Raw genomic sequence first — 16,466 nt, 5'->3', positions numbered from 1 at the left:
TAAATTGCCGTGTTCATGGGCAGGGGTAGACAGCATAATATGCAGAGACTTTCATGCATGAGGCTCTAAAGTCCCAGGTTGAATCCCCTGCACCACCATAAACCAGGGTTGATCAATGCTCTGGTAAAAAAAAAAGGGGGGGGGGAATCTTGTGTTCATGCAAAGAACTACCCATATAACTCCTTCACTCCAGATATTAAGAAGAAATGAAAATGCCATTTTGGTTCACGTTTTTTGCTTCGATGCAGTATACCATGCCCAGTCCATGTTTCATTTTGTGTTCTCCCTCCCTTTTCCTGTTTATCAAGTCTCACTTAAAAGTGAGATCATTTGGTATTTGTCATTCTCTTTTTGGCTCATCTTACTTAACATGATGTCCTTTAGTTCTATTCAAGATGACTCAAAGGCAAGGACCTCAATGTTTTTAACAGCTGAGTAATATTCCATTCTCTCTCTCTCTCTCTCTCCCTCTCTCTCTCCCTCTCTCTCTCTCTCTCTCTCTCTCCATATATATATATATATATATATATATATATATCATGGCTTTTTTTAGTCACTCATCTGTCCTTGGATATCTGGTTTGCTTCCAAGTTTTGGCAATTACGAATTGTGCTGCTATAAACATAGGTGTATATAGACCTCTTGTGATATGTACTTTTGTTTCCTTTGGGTAAATCCCCAGGAGAGAAATTGCTGTAGCATAAGGTAGATCTATTTCTGATGTACTGAGAAAGCTCCAGACTGTTTTCCACAAAGCTTAGACCAGTGTACACTCCCACCAGCAGTGCAGAAGGGTCTCTTTTCCCCACGTCCTCTCCAACATTTGTTGTCACCGTCCTTTCTAATGTATGACATTTTCACAGGTGTAAAGCGATAGCTTATTGTTGTCTTTATTTGCATTTCTCTTAGGATCAGCTTAAGCACCCTTTCCTGTGTTTGTTGGTAGAGAACTTCTTCCTCTTCTTCTTTTGTAATTTTTATTTATAAAAAAAGAAACACTGACAAAAACCATAGGATAAAAGGCGTACAATTCCCACCACCAGAACTCCATATCCCATCCCCTCCCCTGATAGCTCTACTATTCTTTATCCCTCTGGGAGTATGGATAAAGGATCATTATGGGTTGCAGAAGGTGGAAGGTCTGAAAACTTAATAATCCCAGAAGATAATGGTCTTTCAGTTTTGTAGGTTCCCTGCAGACATCCTAGTAAACAGGATCTTTTTTTTTTTTCAATGAGCTGTCTGTATAAATAGAATCTATTTTTTTTTCTCTGCCTACTATCATCCTCACCTATCATCATTTCCTTCTGTTTTGTATGTATATAGAAGCCCCTTTCTAAAATACCTTTCCCTTAGCATTAAATTTACATGTCTTTAAGTCAGTATTTCAGTTTCTGATAATATTCCTACTTTATGTTATTCCAGTCAGTAGAGGAAATTCATCCCAGGGCTAACCTCAATTAGCACATGAAACTAATAACTTGAACAGATACTTGTCAGAGTTGTAGCGTCTGATCATCCAGATTATCAAGGGGTAGTAGCATTGAATTTAATATAATAATAAGAAAAAATAATCTGACTTGAGAAAAGTAAATACTTTAGCTGATCTACCAAACTGATTTCAATATAGAAATGTTAAAGTATATTTTACACTACTTATTTCCACAGTCATCCTGGTCATTCACAGTTGTTTTGCTCAGTTCCAACTTTGAAAAGCTGAAACTTGACAGAAGTAAACACCTCTGTAGAAAACAGATACATACTTTTAATTTTCCACAGGGTTTCTTTACTGGGGCAAAGCCTGTGTGGACTCTTTTTTTCCTTTTTTTTTTTTTTAATAAGATGGTGAGAGACAGAGAAGAGACAGCATCACACAGCCCCTCTACTCGTAAGTTTCCCCTTTGCATGATGCCCCCATGTGGTGGCCAGAGACTCAAACCTGAGTCAAGCACGTACCGCTACTTATAATGGCTTTGATTCTTACCAAATATGACTAAACATCAAATCCATGAGTTCTAAACCCTGATATTTTCTTTATTCACTGAGACACATGCACACTTCAAAATACTGATCCAGATCATTAAAAATCATAACTAATGTAATACAGGTCTCAGACTTTAATATCTAGGTATACTTAAGATGGTGTACAATCGGGGCCAGGCGGTGGTATACCTGGTTAAACGCACACATTACAGTGCACAAGGTCCCAGGTTCAAGTCCCACCTGTGTGGGGAAAGCTTCACAGATGGTGAAGCAGGGCTGCAGGTGTCTCGCTGTCTCCCTCTCCTTCTTTCTCCCCAACACCTCTCAATTTCTCTCTATCACTATCCAATAATAAATAAATAAATATTTTTTAAAAACTGTATACAATCATCTGTATGGTATATATTTGAAAGTTTTCACTACTGGAAAACTTTTTTTTCCTAATCATATATATGAACTTAATATCTGTTCCAACATATAGAATTAGCCTGTGTAAGTGTTGTCTTTACAATGTTTCTCTAATTATATACTTTATTTACCTTCCTTTTATACTTTATCTCATTGCTTGTTTGTTTAGTCATTTTAGCCTTATTTTCTAAGTGTAAATTTCTAAATATAGCTTCCAGTGATTTTTATATGAGGTTCAGACTTTGAAGAGAAAAAAAAAAAAAATTTACATTTTGCTGCCCTCCTGTGGTCTGTCCAGAATATGCTGCCTATAGTTAAGGGCCTTTGCTTTATCACATTCTTCATAAGAGTTAGTGAAAATGTCTGCTTTTTAAAAGTATAGTCATAAAGATTCTTATAGCATTTTTAATATGCTTCCTCCATTTATTCTTATAAGAAGTAACACTTTGATTAATTTACTGTAACTTTCAAAATCCTGAAATGTAGTTATATCCTGCAGCAAAACCAGTTGTAACTCGGAGTGTAATAAATGTCTGAATTTTTATATTGCTTTACTTCAAGAGCTCTTTAACAATTTTTGGTTGACATCTTCTGTCAAGTATAAATATAATAGAGGCAGGAATAAGAAAAGTACTTTTTATGATTCTAAAAGCAAAGATTATCATTTACTTGTCTGAAATCTGAGTCTTTTGCATTGTAGGACCAGTGGAATGGTCTTAAACCATAACTCTTTTACTCCTAAGAAATCATAAATTTGGGGTCGGGCTGTAGCGCAGCATGTTAAGCGCACATGGCACAAAACTTGAGGACCAGTGTAAGGATCCTGGTTTGAACCCCCGGCTCCCCACCAGTTGGGGGGAGTCACTTCTTCAGCGATAAAGCAGGACTGCAGGTATCTTCCTTTCTTTTCCCATCTCTGTCTTCCCCTCCTTTCTCTATTTCTCTCTGTCCTATCCGGGAATAACAACATCAATAACAACAACAATAATAATCATAATGATAAAAAACAAGGGTAACAAAAAAGGAAAATAAATCAATCAAATACTTAAAAAAAAAGAAATCATAAATTATCCCTCTTGTCATAACTGAAAAAATCATGTTTATAAATTCTTGAGTTTCTCTCCAAAGGAAGTGGCATAATACTACATTTTTTATGTTATTCCTCAAAACAGGTAAATTTATTAATCAGGGGTCCTGACAGATTATTTTTGCCCTAAAGGCATACTTAAAATGGTCTCCATGTTTGCAGATCACCCTGATCTCTTCTGAATTGATATCACTACATTCCCACATAACCTGGCATTGACAATAAACCTAGTGGCCATATTTATAATTAGCTTAGTAGATAACATTTGCCTTTTAGAATTCTTAGCATTTAGCTTTTCTTGAACTAAATTGCTAACTTCAGTTTTCATAGCAACTTGGGACAGTAGGTTAAATTCTGATAATCAGCAGTTTTACAGTTTAGCCTCTGAAAGAAATTAAATATACTAGGAATGAACCAAGGATCTCATAAGCACACTCCTAGACCCAATAAAAAATTTCTGTATACCTAGAGAAAGAAAGAGAGAGAGAAGCAGAGGGGAGAAACAGCTACAGGGAGACCCAAGTACCACTCAACCACCTATAAAGTTTCTTTCAGTGTTGTCCATGGTGCTCCCAGGAAATGCTGCAGATCTGAACTCAGAGTATCAAGCTATCTACCGAGTTATCTCCTGATAAAATTTTTTCTTCTTCTTTTGAGGAATGATCATATTAGACCTCACCTACAGTGTTTCTGCAGTGGTACAGCAGTCATTGTAGATTATTAGCCTGGAAAAATACTATGTAAGGGAAATGAAATTTGACAGTGAATATAATCTTCTAAAACAACAGTGTTTTTGCTTTCTTTCAATCAAAGGAACCTGAGTGTGGCTTATTCACTTATTCATTCATTCATTCATTCATTCATTCACTATCAATTATGTACCAAGTACTGTTGTAAAAAATAAAACCAAACAAGGAAAACAAACAAATAAGAAAACTGGGGATCTTATGGAGATGCATTCTAATAGAGGGAAAACAGAAGATAATAAACGTAATAAAGAAATTACCTAGTGTGTTAGGAAATGAGTGCTGTGGAGAAAGCAGAGGTTTGGAGTGAGATGAAATTGGGTAAAGAGTGGCACCATTGAGAAAATGACTGAGTAAAGACTTGAAGAAGGGTGGTCCAGGAGGTGGGGCAGTGGATAAAGCATTCATCTCTCAAGCATGAGTTTCTGAGTTCGATCCCAGGCAGCACATGTACCAGAGTGATGTCTGCTTCTTTCTCTCTTCTCCTGTCTTTCTAATAAATAAATAATTCAAAAATATTTTTTAAAAAAAGACTTGAAGAAGGTAAAGAGGTTGAGCCCTGCATACATAAAGCATAAGAACATTTCAGGCCGTAATCACTGCAGTCTTATGGAGGAAATAGCATGAAAGCCTATGCTGTTGTAGTGATATTAGAGGGGAAAGCAGAGGTGAACGGGAGGACAGAACCGTATTTGTACTGCTTTGCAGGACATTGTAATTATTTAGGCTTCTATCCTTAGAGAAAGACAAATGGCTTGGAAGATTTTGCATAGAAAAGTAAGTTGATCTAATTTACATTTCACCGGGAGTCCTCTCATTACTCTGTTGAAAGTAGTTCTAGCAGATAAAGGCAGACAGGGAAGATGAGTGAAGGTGCTGTTGCAGAAATGTAGGTGAGAGGTGAGAACGCTTTTGACCCCAGAGGGTTGGCAGAGCAGTAGTCATCTTAGATTTTTCAAATAGAATCCTGGTTTCAACACGGTTTCAAGATATGACTAGAAGATATGTAGGAAGTGAAGGAACTTGTCAGGTAAAAATAAAGAAGCCTGGGCCTGAGAGCCGGGTGGTGGTGCAGCTGGTCAGGCGCACGTTACAATGCATGGGGACCCAGGTTTGAGCCCCTAGTCACCCCCTCTGAAGGGGGAGAGCTGTGCAAGCAGTGAAGGAGTGCTGCAGATGTCTCTCTATCTCTCTTCTCCACCTCCCCCTTCCTGCTCAACTTCTCACTGTCTCTAATAAAGATAACAAATAACAAAAAGAAAAAGAAAAGAAGAATGATGGACATGGGGAGAGAGTGCAGTGATTATGAAGCAGTTGTTTTAATGCCTGGGACGTGGAGATCCTGAATTCAACCTTCAGCACTATCAGAAATAAGCTGAACAGCACTGCTCTGGTGAAAAAGTATGAAAAGGGGCAGAGAATGTTGACCACAAGAGAGGAAAGACTATAAACAGTGAACTCAGAATGTGAATCAGCTGGACACATTTCTGACTTTGGCAGCTAGCTAGATGTCATTAAATGAGAGGAGATAAGAAAGAAATTAGCAGTGGGTTAAGTGCACGTGGCACAAAGTGCAAGGATTGACATTAAGGATCCCGGATCACTTTACAAGCTATGAAGCAGGGCTGCAGGTGTCTTATCTTTCTCTCCCCCTCTCTGTCTTCCCCTCCCTCCTCTCTCGATTTCTCTCCATCCTATCCAACAACAAACAGCAATGGCAACAAAATGGGAAAAATGGCCTCCAGGAGCAGTGGATTTATAGTGCAGGCACCGAGCCCCAATGATAACCCTAGAGGCAAAAAAAAGGAAGAAAATAATCTCCTGTATACTCTACCACTTCTTTTTTCCTTCAGAGAGTGAAGAGACTCGAAGAGGAGGAGAGATAGCACGGCACCACTCCATCACTCACGAGCTTCCCCATGCATGGTGTTCCTCTCTAGAGGCAGAGAGAGGTTGACAGGAGATGAGCTAGAGAGGGAAAAGGACAGAGGGACATCTGCGGCCCTGCTTCACCACTCCTGAAGCTTTCCCCCTGCAGGTAGGGACTGGGGGCTTGAGCCTGGGTCCTTGTGCACTATGATGTGTGCACTTGACCAGGTGCACCACTGCCTGGCTCCTAAAGGAACATTTCATATATATATAGTTTAAAGATTTTGTTTATTAATGAGAAAGATAGGAGGAGAGGGAATGAACTAGATATCACCCTGGTACATGTGCTGCTGGGGCTTGAACTCAGGACCTCATGCTTGAGAGTTCAGTGCCTTATCCACTGAGCCATCTCCCAGACCACTGAAGGAACATTTCTTAAGTCTCTGTGTTGATAACTTGTATGTCTTTACTCTTGCTTAATAAATCCTTTTTTTTTTTTTATTTAAGAAAGGAGACATTAACAAAACCATAGAATAAGAGGGGTACAGTTCCGCACAATTCCCATAACCCGATCTCCATATCCCATCCCCTCCCCTGATAGCCTTCCCATTCTCTATCTCTCTGGGAGTATGGATCCCACATCAGGGTCCTTGTGGGTTGCAGAGGGTGGAAGATCTGGCTTCTGTAATTGCTTCCCTGCTGAACATGGGTGTCGATCCTTACTCCCAGACTAGTCTGCCTCTCTCTTTCCCTAGTAGGGTGGGGCTCTGGGGAAGCGGAGCTCCAGTACACATTGATGGGGTCGTCTGTCCAGGGAAGTCTGGTCAGCATCTTGCTGGCATCCAGAACCTGGTGGCTGAAAAGACAGTTAACATACAAAGCCAAACAAATTGTTGAACAATTGTGGACCTAAAGACTGGAATAGTGCAGATGAAGTGTTGGGGTTATTCCTTGCATGCTCTTGTGTACTTCTGCTTTCAGGTATATATTTTTCCCCTAGTTTATGGGCACGTGTGAACCTATGCTCTGTCTCAGGGGACCTGGACTATATCTAGGTTTGGGGACTTTATTGGGGAGTGGACCACCTGGAATGGAGTTAGAGAATACTATGAAAGGAAAGGTCTCACCGAGTGATGAAGCTGAAGGGTTGTCATTCCACACCTGCAGTCTCTGGACACAGTCTGAAGTGAAGCATGCTGGGGTGGCACTCGTTGCATTGATTAGGTTGCAATTCTTGGATGCAATATTATTTGATTTGAATTGAGAGCAGCATGCAGAAAAGTGGGACCCACCCTAAGGTTCCAGGACTGGGGGAAATATAGGCTCTATAGTGGAACTGTGAGGTTCCTGTTGTCTTAGGGTTCAAGAAGACAATGGATAGTTATTGTTATCATCACATTATTTGGTGATAGGGTTAACTTTGGAAAATCCCTTTGATAGGGTTTGGGGTATAGTACCCAGCATCTTGTATATAACTGTGCTACTGGTTGCTTCTGTTCTCCCTGGTCTAGGCTTTTGAGAGAGTCAACATATCAAAGACAGCCTATGTATTAAAAAGACTCAGTCTGTGTTTTAAGAGGTTCTAGACATATCATTTTTTTTGCCTCTCATATTAATTAAATAGTGGTTTATATGTTTATATTTTAATAGGATTGTACATAAACACCACTCCCACCACCAAAAGACTGTGTCCCATCCCACCCCCACCCCCCACTGTGCCGAGAAGCCCAATGGCCACCCTCCCCTTCACCACAGGGTTTTTACATTGGTGCCCTGAAATTCTTTTTTTTTTCACATGAGGAAATGCATTTATTTAATTTTTTAAATAAAAATATATTTTTTTTATTTCTTTCTTGGGGAATTAATTTTTTACATTCAACAGTAAATACAATAGTTTGTACATGCATAACATTCCCCAGATTCCCATTTAACAGTACAACCCCCACTATGTCTTTCATCATCTTTCATGGTGAAATTCTTTTTTTTAAAATTTTATTTATTTTGCCTTTTGTTGCCCTTGTTTTTTATTGTTTTTTTTAAATACTTATTTTATTTATTTATTCCCTTTTGTTGCCCTTGTTGTTTTATTGTTGTCATTGTTGGATAGGATAGAGAGAAATGGAGAGAGGAGAGGGAGAGAAAGATAGACACCTGCAGACCTGCTTCACCGCTTGTGAAGCGACTCCCCTGCAGGTGGGGAGCCAGGGCTCAAACCAGGGACCCTTCTGCCGGTCCTTGTGCTTTGCACCACCTGTGCTTAACCCGCTGCGCTACAACCCAACTCCCTTTTTTTTATTGTTGTAGTTACTATTGTTGTTGATGTCGTCCTTGTTAGATAGGATAGAGAGAAATGGAGAGAGGAGGGGAAGGCAGAGAAGGGGAGAGAAAGATAGACCCCTGCAGACCTGCTTCACCGCTTGTGAAATGACTCCTCTGCAGGTGGGGAGCCAGGGGCTTGAACTGGGTTCCTTAAACCTGTCCTTGCACTTTGCGCCACCTGCGCCTAACCCGCTGCGCCACCACCCGACTCCCAGTAAATCCTTATTAACCATAACAACATATTTATAAGTGTTCTTTTTTTATTTTTTATTATTTTTATTTATTTCCTTTTGTTGCCCTTGTTTTATTGTTGTAGTTATTGTTGTGTTATTGATGTCATCGTTGTTGGTTAGGACAGACAGAAATGGAGAGAGGAGGGGAAGACAGGGGGAGAAAGATAGACACCTGCAGACCTGCTTCACCACCTGTGAAGCGACTCCCCTGCAGGTGGGGAGCCTGGGGCTCAAACCAGAACCTTAAGCCAGCCGGTCCTTGCGCTTTGCGCCACGTGCGCTTAACCCTCTACGCTACCGCCAGACTCCCAATGTTCTTTTTATTTTTGAAAGGTATATTGGGCTGGGTGGTTGTGCACCTTGTTGAGTGCACATTACAATGCTCAAGTACCCAGGTCTGAGCCCCTGGTCCCCACCTGCAGGGGAAAAAGCTTCCCCAGTGGTGAAGCGGTATTGCAGGTGTCTCTGTTTCTTTCCCTCTCTGTCACCCACTTCCCTCTTGATTTCTGGCTCTCTCTAATAAATAAAGATAATAATTTTTAAAAATTAATTATTTTTTAAAAAGGTATACAGATTTGCTTTTTGAATGTATATATTAAACTCCCTGAAATTTGCAATTGGGGTGTGTTTGTGTGTGTGTGTGTGTGTGTGTGTGTGTGTGTAGGTGGTCACAAAATTCTGCATGATTCTTTTTTTTTAATGTGTCTTTTTTAATTAAATTTTTTACTTATAAAAAGGAAATACTGACTAAACCGTAGGATAAGAGGGGTACAATTTCACACAATTCCCACCACCAGAACTCCGTATCCCAACCCCTTCTCTGATAGCTTTCCTATTCTTGAACCCTCTGGGGTATGGACCCAAAGTCATTATGGGATGCAGAAGGTTGAAGGTCTGGCTTCTGGAATTGCTTCCCAGCTGAACATGGGAATTGACAGGTTGATCCATCCTCCCAGCATGTCTCTCTCTCTTTTCCCTAGTGGGGAAGGGCTCTGGGGAAGCGGAGCTCCAGGACACATTGGTGGGGCTGTGTGTCCAGGGAAGTCTGGTCGGCATCATGCTAGCATCTGGAACCTGGTGGCTGAAAAGAGAGTTAATATACAAAGCCAAACAAATTGTTGACCAACCATGTACCTAAAGACTGGAATAGTGCAGGTGAAGAGTTGGGGGGGGGCGGTTTCTCCGTTTTGTAGATATGCATGAGTCTTCTATTCAAATGTCTTAAACATTAAGTATTTCCTGAACCAATCTTTAATGTCAACTGTCACTTATGTTGTGTTCGACTTTTCATGCATGCCACCATCATTCTCTGTTCTCTTTTGGAAAAAAAAAAAAATCCATCACTTTTTTTTTTCGCTGGGGCTCAGTGCCTACACTACTAATAAAAATTATATGACCCTGGGTCCATGCTCCCAGAGGGATAGAGAATGGGAAAACTATCGGGGGAGGGGGTGGGATATGGAGATTGGGCGGTGGGAATTGTGTGGGGTTGTACCCCTCCTACCCTATGGTTTTGTTAATTAATCCTTTCTTAAATAAAAAAGAAAAAAATAAAAAAAATAAATAAAATAAATCTTTAAAAAGAAAAAAAAATTAAAAGTTTCCCAGGGAAGAACAGGAGGCAGGCTTCAGTCAAGCAACGCTAATTGGCTGAATGGGCAAGCGGGGTGGGGAAAAAAAAAAAAATTATAAACATAATTTTTCTGCATTACATATTTCAGATTTGTAAGTGGTTTTTGTCAGTGTCAGGGCTACTGCTTAAGTCTCCAAAAAGATAATGTATTTGAAGTAATAAATTAAGCCTAGATCATAGTTCTGCTGCTTTTCTGATATTTATGTAGTATGGGGACATTCATTGGGAGCCATTGTTCATAATATTCTGTGTTGCTTCTTTGAAGAGGGAACTGAGAAATTGTAGTTAGACTTCCTCTTCCTTCTATTCTTCCCCTTCCCCCTCCCCTTTCTCCATCTTGTTTTTTTATACCAGAGCATTCTGGTTTATGGTGGTGTGGTGGGTAGAACCTGGAACCTTGGAACCTCAGGCATGACTCTCTTTGCATAGCGATTATGCTACCTACCCCCCCACACATCTTTTTTTGGGGGGGAGTATACAAGTTCTCTACATCAGAAATATATAGTGAGTGCTTACTCATTCAGCATACATATTAAATATAAATATCTCTCTCCATCTCTCTCTCTGCCTCCAGGGTTATCGCTGGGATTCGGTGCCTAGATTACAAATCCACCACTCCTGGTGACCATCTTTTTTCCATTGTTGTTTCTGGATAAGACAGAGAGAAATTGAGAGAGGAGAGGAAGGCAAAGGGGGGAGAGAAAGATAGACACCTGCAGACCTTCTTCACTGCTTGTGAACTGACCCCCCTGCAGGTGGGAAGATATAAATCTCTTAAGATCTGCAGCTCCCATGCATAGTATAGAGAAGGGAAAGGATAATATTGTTTTGCTTGTCTATTAAAGCTGGGATATCTGGGCCAGAAAGTTGACTCACAAAGAAGCTAATATACTTAGTAGGCAGCCTGTATTCTCCTACCTCCAATAACACTGTTTTTTACTAAAAGCTATAAACAGTTTTTGAAAGATAACAGCATTTAAGCATAGAACTTAATATGTCTGAAGCCCCAGGTTCAATCCACAGCACTTCCTAGAGCTGCCTAGAGCTGGTCTCTTTCTTGCCTATTTCTCACATCCTCTCTCTCATGAATTTATTTTTCTAGGTTGTAAACAAGTGTCCTTTTTGACCCTCACTGAAAAACAGATATTTATGAGTTAATCAGTAAATCTGGAAAAAAAAATGTTATATTTATTTCACAGCACTTTTGCAAATTTCCCTAGGCAGAAGTAAGCCAGATGTTTAATAATAATAGCTACTACAGTTAGTTTGTATATATATATATATATATATATCAGCTAGCTCTGTTCCTCTGTGTAGTTTCCATATGGGAAAATCTTTCATAGTAGACTTCCACTGAATTAAATTTCCATGTGTAAAGATTCCATCACTGGAGCCATTTCTTCCACAGTCTTCATCTGTCATGGTGTCTGTGACTCAACTGTCATTGACTTTATTCCCTGTGCCTTACTCATTTCAGCGATGACCATATGGCAAGACAAGGCAGATTGAAGAATTATGGCAAAAAGTCTTTGTTCTTCTCTGAGCTAGGAAGTAAGATCCATAGACATCAGTAAGTTCAGCTTTTTTGACAAAGCACATTTTCTACCTTGTATAAACATATTCCTCAGCACACAATTTAACTCCCATATATCTAGTAAAAGGGATACACACTATACTTATATTTGATGTCACACACATTTTCTTTTTTTAAAACCTCTTCTGACTAATTTATCTCACTAGGAGGGAATGCCTGGATAGTCCTGAGACTGCTGATTTCACATATTGAAATATAGTGTCTCTCTCTCTTTCTTTGTATAATTTTGTGTTTTTAAGGTCAGTCAGTCCATAACCATTACTTTCAGACTTCCTACAAGGAATTTTCATTCAACAGTAATTGCTGAATGAGAACACATCTTAGGAGCTATTACTTCTCTTGGAATTATTTCTCATTTCTTTCCTAAGTAGAGGACAACCAGGGCAAAGCAGGTGAGCCATTTTGTTCAACTCTTTGGTATAGTCATCAGTAACCTAGGTTTTACCCAAACTCAGGGAGTCTGTATGCTTAACATGGCAGTGATTTTATTTTATTTTGGTTTTTTTATTTCTTTATTGAGGGATTAATGTTTTACAGCTGACAGTGAATACAATAGTGTGTACATGCATAACATTTCTCATTTTTCCACACAGTACAATCCCCACTACATCTGTTGCCATCCTGTTCCAGGACCTGAACTCCAGAGTCTTTTACTTTGGTGCAATACACCAACCCCAGTCCAAGTTCTGCTTAGTGTTTTCTCTTCTGATCTTGTTTTTCAGCTTCTGCTTGTGAGTGAGGTCATCCCATATTTATCCTTCTGTTTCTGACTTATTTCACTTAACATGATTTCTTCAAGCTCCATCCAAGATGGGCTGAAAATAGTGAAATCACTATTTTTACTCTGAAAATATCCAATAGTTCTAGTTTACCTGTCTCTTCATTTAGCCCCTTCGTTTCTCTATTGATGTTCTCCCTGGATGATCTGTTAAGCTGAGAGAGTGAGGTGTTTAAGTCCCATACTATTATTGTGTTGCTGTTAATACATTGCTGTAGCTCTTTCAGTAGGTGTTTGATGTATTTAGATGACCTCTCCATGGGTGCATAGATGTTGATAATCATTAAGTCCTCTTGATTGAGAAAAGAAAACACAAGTAGAACCTGAACTGGAATTGGCGTATTGCACCAAAGTAAAAGACTCTGGGGTGGGTGGGTGGGGAGAATACAGGTCCATGAAGGATGATAAATGACATAGTGGGGGTTGTATTGTTAAATGGGAAACTGGGGAATGTTATGCATGTACAAACTATTGTATTTACTATTGAATGTAAAACATTAATTCCCCAATAAAGAAATAAATTTAAAAAAATAAAATAAAATAAAAATTTTTTTAAAAAGTCCTCTTGATTGATTGATCCTCTGAGCACTAAGTAATGTCCATCCCTATCTTCTCAAATTTTATTTTTTTTAAGGTCTGTCATATCAGATATAAGCATAGCTGTTCCTGCCCTTTTTGTGTGGTCCATTGGCTTGTATGGTATTTTTTCGTCCTTTTGCTTTGAGTCTGTGTTTGCCTTGTTGAGTTAGTATTCCTGCAGACAGCATATGCTTGGGTTGTGTTTTCTGATCCATCTTCCTACTCTGTGTTTTTTAATAGGTGAATTCAAGCCATTGACATTTATTGATATCATAGACTGAAGATATTTTAATGCCATTATTGTAGGTTTTTAGAGTGTTCTGTTATATGGCACATTTATGGTGATCTGGTTGTTTATAGACCTTTCATAACTTCTTTCAGGATAGGCTTGGTGATAGTTGACTCTTTCAGCTGTTGCTTTTCTGAGAAGGTTTTTATGCCTCCATCTAGTCTGAATGACAGTCTAGCAGGATACAGTAGTCTTGGTTGAAAACCTTTCTCATTGAGCACTCGATAGATATCTTATCATTCTCTTCTGGCCTGTAGTGTTTGTGTGGAGAAATCTGCTGCTAATCTTACGGGTTTTCCTCTGTAAGTGACTCTGTTTTTTTCTTGCAGATTTCAGGATCCTTTCTTTATCCTGATTCCTTTTCATTCTAAATATGATGTGTCTCGGTGTCTTTAAGTCTGAGTTGATTTTGTTTGGGACCTTCTGGGCTTCTTGAACCTTTATGTCTTTATGTTGTCTAGATTAAAGAAGTTCTCATCTATTGTGTCCTGTAAAATGCTTTCTTCCCCTCTCTCTTCCTCTGGTTGTCCTATAATGCATATATTATTTCTTTTGAAGTCATCTCATATGTCTCTGTTGTTGTTTTCAGTATCTCTTAGTCTCTTTGAGATCTCTGACTTCTTTCTTCGTTTTCTCTTCATTTGTCCTCAAAATTGCTAATTCTGTTTTCTGCTGCATTTATTCTATTCTCTCTACCCTCTTTTGTTTTCTGTAGCTCAGCTATTTTGTTACTGTATTCTGATACTGTATTAGCTTGTTCAGCTAGTTGTGCTCTTCTTAGCTCAGCTATTTCAGCTTTCAGCTCTCTAATTACCTGGAGATAATTAGTGCTTTCTTTCAGACACTCATTTGTTGTTTCTGCATTTCTGATGCAGAAACTGCCTTACCAAGTTATATGAAAAGGGCTGTGCAGTGGTGCACCCTGTAGAGTACATTTAACCATGTTCAAGGGTTCAGGTTCAAGCCCTCAGTCCCCACCTACATGGGGAAAGCTTCAGAGGTTGTAGAGCAGTGCTGCAAATGTCTCCTCTCTTCCTATTTCTTTCTGTCTCTATGGAAAAAAATGCCGTCAGGAGTGGTGGAGTCATCCTGTAGGCACTGAGCCCCAACAATATCCCTGGTGACAATATAATAATTAATTATAATAATAATTTAAAATTAATTTTAAAACAACTTGTATTAAATATTAAATTTTTTTTCCCAGAGCATCCTAGTCACGTAGGCTGACATTAATGACCCAGTTTATGCAGGAATACTCTTAAGCACAGAGAAGGATGTTGATATGTCCAAGGTATCATTGCATTTTCAGAATCAGAAATACCTTCTTCAGAGTTTTGTGCTTAGTTAGTATTGCCTTGTAGTCTCATGAAAAAACAAACTACCAGGATTTGAGTTATATGCTAAGTGCTTTGCAAGCAAATATAGAGCACTAGGCACAGAAAAGTGTTTCCATTTTCATCTGGGGCCTCATTAGTTATAACATTTAAACAAGCCACAGGATCTTCTCATTTTTGCATCAGCAAAAAATAGTCATGTGGATAGAAGATGACTTGTTACTTCTCAGGTGTCTTTCTGTTTTTCCTCCTCCGACATTTACTTGTTTCTTTAGTGAGAATATCATCTTTGCCTCTGCTGAGAAGACAGGTAATATTTTTCCATGTCAGCAACTTTTTAAGGTCTGCATTGAAGTGGAGCAGACCTATGATAGTCCAAAGAATAGAAATGTTCCTTTTAAGGTGCTTTAGTTCTCCTTCAGAGAAATGCAAGAAATAATCTTCAAAGTAGGCTATTTGACTTTCTATTATTAGCCTAGATCCTTTTGCAGATCGCAACAGAACTGTAAGCCTTTTTGCCTCCAGTGTTATTGCTGGAGGCTGCACTAGGAATCCACTTCTGGAGGCCATTTTTTCCCTTTTGTTGCCCTTGTTGTTTATTGTTATTGTTGTTGTTGTTATTGCTGTCGTTGTTGGATAGGACAGAAAGAAATTGAGAGAGGAGGAGAAGACAGCGGGGGAGAAAAAGATAAACACCTGCAGACCTGCTTCACCACTTGTGAAGCAACCCCCTGTAGGTAGGAAGCTGGGGGCTCAAACAGGGATCCTTATGTCAGTCCTTGGCTTCACATCGTGTGTGTGTAACCCACTGCACTACCGCCCAGCCCCTGTAAACCTGATTTTAGCTGTCAACCTAACAAAATATTAACAGTTCTAATTGTAAAACATATAGTTTCTTACTTGATGATTTTTATTTTACTTACTCCTAAGAAGTACCTTAACAGACTTGCCATTCTCCCTCACATTTTCCCTGCCTCTCTCTTCTGCCTTGTCTCTGAAAGATGTTGGCCCCAATTTCCTCAGAAGATAAGACCTTCCTGGAGTCGGGCGGTAGTGCAGCGGGTTAAGCACACATGGCTCAAAGTGCAAGGACTGGCATAAGAATCCCGGTTCAAGTCCCCGGCTCCCCACCTGCAGGGGAGTTGCTTCACAAGTGGTGAAGCAGGTCTGCAGGTGTCTATCTTTCTCTCCCCCTCCCTGTATTCCCCTCCTCTCTCCATTTCTCTCTGTCCTATCCAACAACAATGACAACAATCATAACTACAACAATAAAACAAAGGCAACAAATGGGAATAAATAAGTAAATATTAAAAATAAGAAGAAGAAAAGAAGAAGAAGATAAGACCTTCCTTTGAATGCACAAGTTTGCTTCAAGAGAATATCTGTATTTGAGGTCATGTAATTGACTAATTTTAACTTAATCTTATGCATATCATATATTATGAACTACCTAGAAGCATTTTTTTAACATTGCAGACATTTTAAAAAGATAAAGCCAATTAAATTTTTATTGTGGGAAAAGAGTGGGAGAGAAAAGTAAGAGATGCAGAGGATAGAGGAAGTCATTTGCAGCTAATAGCTAGAATTTCACTGGGTTCCACTTAAAAATGATTT

The 16,466-nt window shown here is 39.3% G+C and overlaps 1 protein-coding gene across 5 annotated transcripts in view; it reads left to right on the top strand.

Moving 5' to 3' along the window:
* TTC17 (tetratricopeptide repeat domain 17) overlaps positions 1 to 16,466 on the top strand; it is a 125,628-nt gene that overhangs the window by 54,167 nt on the left and 54,995 nt on the right. The window lies entirely within an intron of this gene.

Source organism: Erinaceus europaeus, chromosome 17 (genome assembly GCF_950295315.1).
Source record: "Erinaceus europaeus chromosome 17, mEriEur2.1, whole genome shotgun sequence".
Taxonomy (NCBI): Eukaryota; Metazoa; Chordata; class Mammalia; order Eulipotyphla; family Erinaceidae; genus Erinaceus; species Erinaceus europaeus.
This window is presented reverse-complemented; position numbering and strand designations above follow the sequence as displayed.